This window comes from Notamacropus eugenii, chromosome 2 (genome assembly GCF_028372415.1).
Source record: "Notamacropus eugenii isolate mMacEug1 chromosome 2, mMacEug1.pri_v2, whole genome shotgun sequence".
NCBI classification, from domain to species: Eukaryota; Metazoa; Chordata; class Mammalia; order Diprotodontia; family Macropodidae; genus Notamacropus; species Notamacropus eugenii.
The window spans coordinates 380,607,891-380,616,782 of record NC_092873.1 but is presented as its reverse complement, the minus strand read 5'-3'; the positions used below and the strand labels follow the sequence as shown (position 1 = coordinate 380,616,782).

The 8,892-nt window shown below is 51.5% G+C and overlaps 1 protein-coding gene across 4 annotated transcripts in view; it reads left to right on the top strand.

Annotated features, from left to right (window-relative positions):
* The first annotated feature begins 7,724 nt into the window (after nt 1-7,724).
* MEF2D (myocyte enhancer factor 2D) overlaps nt 7,725-8,892 on the top strand; it is a 44,875-nt gene continuing 43,707 nt past the window's right edge. The window contains exon 1 of one of the 4 annotated variants that reach the window (XM_072647250.1): nt 7,725-8,523. The gene's annotated coding sequence lies outside the window, so the exon portion shown is untranslated. The remainder of the gene's footprint in view (nt 8,524-8,892) is intronic. The other 3 variants (XM_072647249.1, XM_072647251.1, XM_072647248.1) reach the window with 3 other exon arrangements.

The following is an 8,892-nucleotide window of genomic DNA, read 5'->3' as shown; positions in this document are numbered from 1 at the left end:
ACTATGAAGTGTATAGTACAAGTATTAACCCCTTTTCACCGATGAGAAAACGGAGGCAAAGCATGGTGAAATGACTTGCCCAATGTAACACAGATGGGATGCAGTTAGAGCCAGGACTCAAACCCAGGCTCTTATACTAGATCTCTTTGCACTTTATAGTGCTGTGTGGTGGGTACCAGGCAGGAGTTATTTAGGGCTGAAATGCTCAGTAGGTGGAGCCTTAGGAAAGGAAGGATTGAATGATGTTGTTTCTCCTGATTCCAGCTCCACCCTGTCTTCTGGTTTTCTTCCCAACATCCCTTCATCCCCTGGCAAACTCTCAGGCCTCTGTCTGGAGGGGCAGTATGACATCAGGAAAGCAGTAAAGCAAAGGGTGAGCAAGGCCTAGAGCAGCTCTCAGGTCTCAAGGGTCTGAAGAAGGGCAAACTGACCAATCAGACCAGAGAGGGTGGACCCTCACCCCCTAGCCCTACCTACTGGGAAAGAAACCTTAGAAATCGTCCTGTCCAGCCTCTTTCCATTTCAGAAGAGAAACTGAGTCCCCAAGAGTGACTTGCCCAAGGTTATGTAGATAGTAACGAAGCTGAGATTCACTCCCAGATCTTTTGACTTTTTTAAGTTTTGATTGTGTTTTTTTCCTCCCCATTAAAATATGTTCCCTCGCTTTTCTCTGTTCTGATTCTCCTTTCTCACCTTTCATACTGTGATCTGGGTCATTCTCTTTCCTGTTGAGCGACTAAAAATCAGAGACTAGGGAAATTGGAAGAGACCCTGATCATCGTGTCTGTTTTTGCCAGACAGTCTTTCCAAACCAGAGAGAAACTGAAAAGGTGGGAGAGGGTAGAGGTGGGGGAAGAGGGAAGCTGGGGAATGGCTGTTCAAGGGCTAAGAGTACAATCCCTGTAGGCCCTACTAAGAGTTGTTGTGAGGAAACAAAGTGCTTTGCAAATCCACGGTGCCCCAACTCTTCCCTTCTGACTTTCAGGTCTTCATCTCCCTTATCCTTTTGGTTCACAACTTCAGTAATCTTTTCAGTTTCAGCTTCTTTGCTGTGTTATCCTATCCTTACTATTCCACACCCCCTGGTCGTCGTGCGCCCCGCCACTCCCTTATTCCCCCCTCCTCCCTCCCCATGTATTTTGACAAGGACAGGGGTGGAGTGGTGGAATATAGTATGTGTGCAGACTATGACCAGAATAGGCTGTATGTAGTCAGAGTGGTTCGGACAAAATGCTGGAGGAGCTCCGAGGAGGGAACCAATGTTGACAGAAAGAGAGCGTAGGTTTTAGATTGAGATAGGAATTCAAGAGATTGTCTAGCTCACACCCCTCATTCTACAGATTAGGAAACCGAGATCCAGACCTTTGCCAAAGGACAGAGAAGGAGCAGAACTTTTGTTGGAAGGGTAGCAGGGTGGACCTCCAATCCAGGGCTTTTTCCACTGAATAACAAAAGTCTTCCTCCTAGGAAATTCACCAGCAGAAGCAACGACGGTGCGTTAAATACAAGGCTTATTGGAGAAAAAGTGGCCAAATCTAGCGATTTTGTCATTATTGCTATTTTTCTACCCTAGATTCTGTCTGGCCCACTCAAGCCTTACTATTAGCTTGGATCTGCAACTTGCTTCCTGTTTTGTTTTTGTTTTATTTGCTTATTCTCCCCGCTTCCCCCAAGTACAGAACCCTAATGTGGCTGGAGTAGGTGGGGGGTAGTTGGAGATAAGGCAGGAAATATAAGTAGGGACCAAACTGTGGAGAGCTTTGACTGGCACTCTTCCCAGGCCTTCGCCCCTCCTACCACCACACCCCACTTATCCTGGCTCCCTTCCCCAAAGTCTCCTTTTGGGCAGTCTACAATCCTGACAACTGGACCTACCTACCCCCCCTAGTGCTCCCCACTTCAGATCTACCCCCATACGAACTGCTAGAGCCCGAGCTTCCACGGGACAATTTTTTTTCATCCCACACTCATACCCACGCCCCAATTCTTCCTCTTCGTCTTTCTTCTTTCCCTCCCACACTCCCTCTTCCCTAGGTCAGGGACAGAAGCAGCTGTCTTGAAGGCCTTCAGCGCCTGGCCCTTTAAGGCCACCCTCTTCCCCCACGTGCTGTCTGGTTGGGTTGGCGACGGTGACGCACACGTGACGTCAATGGCAGCTGGCGGAGACTAGGCACGAGGGGGAGAAGGGGGGGGGGAGAAGGCGGTTCATTTGCATTTAAAGGGGTAGTTCCTTCTTCGAGTTAAGAAGGCTTGGAGGGAAGGGATGGGCTTTGGACTTTTCTTCCAGGACAGTGGAGAGCTGAAAGTCTTTTGTGGAGTTGGAAAAGGTCTACGTACAGCTCAGGACAAGTTCGAATGACTGAGTAGTGTCCTTCCGAGGGAAAAGGAAAATAGTCCCTCGCTGTTGGGGCTGGGACCATGTGACTAGGAGGAGGCGGAGGAGGAGGAGGAGGAGGAGGAGGGAGTGGAGAGAAGGAAAGAGGGAGGAGTCGAGGAGAAGGCTCTTCTTGCAGACTGTGCTGCAGCTGCCCCCACCCCCACATCCTGCCCACCCTCTGAGCAGCTGCCACCACATCCTGCCCAGGCAGGGGGGACAGGGTGTGCTCGGGGGGGATGCACTGACCGAGGACCCAGGATTCGCCCCCACCACATATACACCACCCACCCACCCCACCCCCACCCCAGCCTCTGGTCCAGGGCGTGGTACCTGCCCTTTGCCTCCGTGCTCTGGCCTCTGACTCCAGCCTGGGCACCGAGCAAAGCTGTACCCTCCCAGTCTTGGACATCGAAGCGCCTAACTTGGCCACTCCGGCTAAAGCACCCTTCCAAGTCCTCTCCCCACCCCTCGCCCCAGAGGCAAAGGGCGGGAGAAGAGAGAAATTGACACGCCTTGACAGTGCTAGACTCTCGAGCGTATACCAGTATGCGCACCGGGATATGGGTACTTATACGTACAGGCAAATCTGCCCAGGAGTAGTTACGCTCGTAATGAGCAGCTGACATTTACATAGCAGCGTTTGCAAAGCTCTTAGCCCAGTGCCTGGCACAATGAATGATTTAATCTGGCTGTGTCTTTACCTGTATTACTTCATTTGACCCTCACAAAAAGCCTGCAAGGTAGCTTCTCCGACAGGGAACCTGGTGTCCATGGACAATCGTCCCCAACCCCTAACCCCCACCATGCGGTCTGGGAACTTGTATAAGAAAAAAAATTGCATCATTAGTTTCACTAATTTCTAAAATGTAGCATTTCCTTACATTATGAATTTTTAAAGAAATATATTCTGAGAAGGGGTCCATAGGCTTCAGCAGAGTGCCTAGGGGATCCGGGACACAAAGATGGTTACTGTACTCGAAATACACTTTGTACTCTGAGTGGTTCCTTGTACTCTAAATATTATCCTCATCTTACATGTCAGGAAACTGAGGCCCAGTCAGGTAGTGACAGAGCAGGGGACTTGAACCCAAGCCTTCCCTCAAAAGGACACTGCCTATGAAGATGCACAATCATACATACACATAGATGTATACACACAGACAGACCCACAGAAACACAACACACCTCCTCTTCATCCAAAGCAGACAGATGGGATGGGGGTGGGGGACTGGAGAACTGAAGGTGGCCTCAGCTAGGACAGTGAGGGGGGGGAGGAGAGAGAAGAGTCTCCAGTATGCTGAGCAGTAGAGGAGGCGAATGCCAGGCAGGACAGATCCAGAGAGGAAAAAGGATATACAGTATTCTCCAGAAGGCAGTGAGGAGGGAGTAGGAGGCAGAAGGCTAAGTGTGAGCCATTGCCATAGCAGAAGAAAGGACTTTCTGAGGTGCTTGATGCCTAGGAAGGGAAAGTAAACTTCTCTTGGGCTAGATTATATGGATGTTAATCTAGCCTGTAAATTTGACTATTATCATTATTTTATATGTATTAGATCTACAAGGAGCATGGAGGCAAAGGTCTATCAAAATGATCTCGTGCCACCCCCCACCTCCAAATCCCTTTGAAAGGGAGTGTGGTTTGACGGAAATAATGATATGTATAAAGTCGGAGGGCTTAGGTGTGAATCCCTGGTCTGCCACCTATTAGCTATATGACCTTGGGCAAGTAACAATCTCTCTGGTTGGTTTCCTCACCTGTAAAACTGGGGTGGGGTGGCGTTAGAGAGGAGACTACATGGCCTCTAAGTTTTCTTCCAGGTCTCTGTCTCTGCCCTATGATTCTAGTTAGAGGTCTGTGGCCATGCTAGAGGTGGGGAAAAGCCTTTACGTTAGCACTGGGGTATTTCTCTCAAATTGGATGGGTATACTAGGCAGCTTTTTTGGAAGGAGGCATCACCTTGTTAACCACAACAGAAATTTTGAAGGATTTAATTTTCCAGAGGCTTTGGAAATATCCTTGAGAGGTTTGGCTGTTCTTCCTCAAAGTGATGGAGGGAGAAACTGGGTGCCAGATCTCCCAGAGTGTGTCAGCACTAATTTGATAATTAAATCTCACACACACACACACACACACACACACACACACACACATCATCTGGAAAAGATCTGAAGTCATCATGACCAACCTCATTTTACAGATAAGGAAATGGAGGCCCAGAAAAGCACTCCAGTGTACTGGAAAGAGTAGTGAATTTGGAATCAGAGAGCCTGAATTCAAATCTCAGCTCTGCACTTTTTAAAATTGAGTAGAGATTAATTTATCTCTCAGGGCCTCAGTTTCTTCGTCTGAAAAAACAAGGGGATTGAGCGGGGTCTTTAAGCCTCTTCTCGCTTTAAATACTGCGATACTATAAGCTCTATAAATGAGAGGCAGTGTTAGACAGTTGGTTTCAGATTCTGGGAGGCATGGGTTCAAATCACATATGTACTAGGTGACCTTAGGCAATAGTTTACACCCATAAACTGCAGAGAAAATGCTGACTTGCAAAAGTACAGGTAGTTTCCTTATCCTAATCTTACACTATTGAAATCACAGTCCTTATCCCCCTGTGGAAACAAGACCTTGGTGTCAGAGCTTCCTTGAATATTATGAACTGAGGATTTGGTCAGGCAGTTGTGGGCCTGGGGTTGATGCATCTTGAGTTTACAGGGGGCACTGTCAAGACGTCCTCCCTGCCTCCTAATGGGAATGCTTCCTACCATAATATCATCCCTTACTCTTTTGTTTGTTTGTTTTGTGGAAATGAAGCTCAGAAGACAACTTGTTCTCCTTCCAGGAAGTCTCAATGCTGTATAACCTCTGTTCCTACTCCACTTCTGTCCGGTCTTCCTCAATATGCCCTCCATGGAGCTCAGTGAGGTTCTGAATCTCCCTTCAGATTTTCATCTTCCAAGATCAAATGCTTTTCTTAGCTGTTTCTTCAGTTCTGGACCCCCAGGGATTATAGCCCTCCCCTCCTGTGACATCATCAGTCCTCCTCTGGCTCCTGGCCCTTTAATAACCAGCCCAGGTGACTCACCTTCCTTCCTCATTCCTTTGTTCTGGGCCCCACATTCCAAGCTGGGGAGGACCCAACAGCCAATAACATCCTTGGAGGGGTACCAGCCTGGTTCAGGATTGGTCAGATCTTTAGTTAGCGGGATGCTCACCGTGCAGGTCTTTTAAAGGGTAGGGCTAGGAGCTGGTACAAAGTTGGGAGGGTGTGTGTGTGAAGGGAAGAGAAGATACCTGGGTCTTTTGGTTTCAAGACTGAATTGGCCTTGTGGGCTGTTTCTGTAGCTTAAGAAGAATCAAGCCATTAAGGCTGGGCTAAGGGAGAGCTGGAGTGTTTCAAAGTGGGATTATAGATAGAAAGGCCAAGAGGCAGGGCATCTATCCTTCCAGTTCCCTGGTGGCTTCACTCTCCCCTTTCCTTATTTATTTTCAGCTGCAATGTCCTGTCCAGGTTAGTTTTCCCAGGCCCCTTCCTGTAAAGCCTTTTCCAGCAACCGCTGATCTCTCCAGTCTCAACATTCTGCTTTCCCGACGGAAACAGCCGGAAAATAAACACCCTGATGACTAAACGGTTTCTCCAGCTAGAGCCTAAGGAAGTCCTAAAAATAGAGCCCGTCAAATGAGGGGAGATTTCCCACTGCTGGGTTGGAGGAGTGGGGAGGTCGTTACATCCATCCTCCTACCTCCACAAAGGGCAGTCCTCTCTAATAGCCAAACAGAAGTTGTTTGAACCCTGAGAATGCCCAGGGAAGATGCAGCTTAGACTTCTACCCTTGCCTGTCAGGAAGTCTTTCCTGCGGTCTAGCCTCTATTCCTCAAGGCTTACACGGGGTGTACTCACAGACTGCTAAGTGTGTAGAGCCCAAACCTGTTGGGGAGCTGACAAGCTGTAAGAAGACCATGTGGGACATTGCCTTAATCCTGCAGGGTTTCCTAGAGGAGGGCCCAGGAGGGAGGGTTTGGAGAAAGAGGCCAAGGAAATAAGAGCCTGTTGGCTTTGTATTACTTGATATACAGTACTACAAGATGAGCCACCAACCTAATTACAAAGCAGTCTTTCTGATGGCTCCTATTTGAGTTGGGAAGGACCTGGAGAGATTAATCAATTCCTTTTCCTGCCTTCATACTCCACAATCTGGTCTAAATTCTTCTCCAGGAAATGGAGAAATGGACTTTAAGCCCAATCGGAAGAAACCATGGCTGGAAGATCCCATTGTTTAGTTTCACTTCTGCCACTTACTAGATGTGGACTCGAGACGTAAACTTTTTGTGCCTCAGTTTCCTCATCTGTAAAAAATAATACCACTAATACTTATCTCATCAGGTTGTAGTGAAGATCAAATGAGATAATGAGTGTAAAATGAAGTTAAGCATTTATTATAAGCCTGCCATGTGTCCTACTAATAAGCCCTATTAAGAACCTACTATGTGCCGGAAAGCACTGTGTTGAGGGCTGGGGATACAAACAAAAGGGTAAAAAAAAGTCCTGTTTTCGAGTAGCTCATAATCTAATGGAGGCGAAGACAAGCAAACGACTAACAAGATCCTGACGGGATAAAAGAGATAATCCACAGCAGCACGGCATTAAGGGGGGGCCAGGAAAGGGCTCTGGAAAGAGTAAAGACCTAAACCCAATCAGTTACTCTTTTTCTACAGGGAGGTGCTTTGGTATCTGTTCCCTTGAAGTTAAGTCTGACGGAAGGCATGCGGGAGGCTGAGGACCCCCGTTAGTTTGGGGGCGTTCAGAAGCTAATGCCTGCTTCGGGAGTCCTGGAAGACTTGACTGGAAGCCGGACTTAAAATAAAACAAAACAAAACAAAAAGGCCAGTCCTCCTTTAATAAGATGTTTTCAAGGGTGTTTCCTGTGCTGGGGGAAATTAGGGTTCCCGCCCCTTTAAATTGCCCCCTTGGCTGCGCTCCGTGGGCTGCAGGCTCCGGGGATGAGGTCACCCAAGAACTATGAGCCTGTAGCTTTAAATTGTTAGGCGTCTACGGAGCCGGGCGGGGGAGGGGTGCTGGGCCGCCTGTCACAGGTAGCCTGGGGAGCCACTCAGCCCCCTCCCTTCCACTGAAAGCCTGCCCCTTTAAGCGGGACGGCCTTCCTCCATGCCTTCTCGAGGCCAGGGCTGGGTGGGGGACCCATGCACCCCAGGAAGGAGGTGCCTGGCGCTTTAAATACCGCCCCCTCAAGCCCCCCCCCCCCCCCAAGTTTCTCTAACTCTCCTCTCCGAGGGAAGGGGATGGCGCAGAGCCCCCCACCCCGGGGGGCAGCGGGGGCCGCCAGCTCCGCGGGCCGTGCTCCCCACGGGGAGCGGGGAGGTGGGAAACGTGTGTGTGTTGGGGTGGGTGAGTTACTGTCCCTTTAATAGCACCTCCGCCCGGCTTCATGTCTCCACGTCCCTCCCTCCTGGCGGCCGCGGCCGAGGCGGCGGAGGGATCCGCGGCTCCAGCCTGCGCTGCAGCCTAGCTTGGGGTGGGGAGGAGGGAGCCGGGAGAGCGGTAGGCTCACAGGCAGGGTGGAGAGGGGAGGGGAGGGGAGGGGAGGAGAGAGAAGAAGAGGGAAAGGGAGGGGGGAAACCTTGCTGGGCCGGAGAGGGGGGTGGAGGAGGCGGAGGAGGGAGGGGGCGGGCCCCGGCTCCCGGGCCCACCCCTCCCCTGGCCCCGCCCCACGGCCCCCATGGGGCCTTCCCATTGGCCCCCCCGGCTGCCCGTCACCCCGCCACCTCCTCTCCTCCCCCCCCCAAGCTAGGCTGAGCTGTGCCTACGTTGGCCTCGGCTCCCGGGGACTGGAGGAGTTACCTTTGGAGCCGAAAAGGAGGAAGGAAGAAAATATATCAACAACCGCGGCTGCTCGGGAGCCCCAGTCCCGGACCCTCCCTCCCCTCCACCCCGGCCCCAGGACAGGGGCCCGGGACCTCCCGGCTCCACCCAGGGCCCGGGCAGACGCCTGTCTCGTTAGTTATTTTTCGATATCCCCTCCCCCCAAAAAGAAAAATCCCACCATCTTCCTGCGCTTGGAGATCTGAGAGGACAGAGGACCACCACTCTACCTCCCACCCCCTTCCGCGACACCCCCTCCCCCACCGGGGGTTGGTGAGTAGAAAAGAAATAACGCGCCTATCACTTTAAGAGACCCGCCTCCCCCTCCCTTCTTTCTCCTCCCCCCACCCCGAGTTGGGGTGTCAGGGTGGAGGGGGCGCCCAGGCCATTCCCCCGTCGTGCGGGATGGGGTTGGCCGGCTGCGTCCCGGAGGGACAGGCGGAGCAGGCGGGGTGGGGGGGGAGGTAGGGAAGCCAGGATCGGGGCGGCCCAGGGGGTTACAGACTGACCAGGTGTGATGAGGGGGACTACAGGGACGCCAGGGGGCATACACCCCGGGAGGAAGCGTGGTGGGTGCTGGCACCTTGGCCTGGGAGAGGGTCCGAGGCCTGAGGCTGTGAGCCTGGAGGAAGAGCGCCCCCC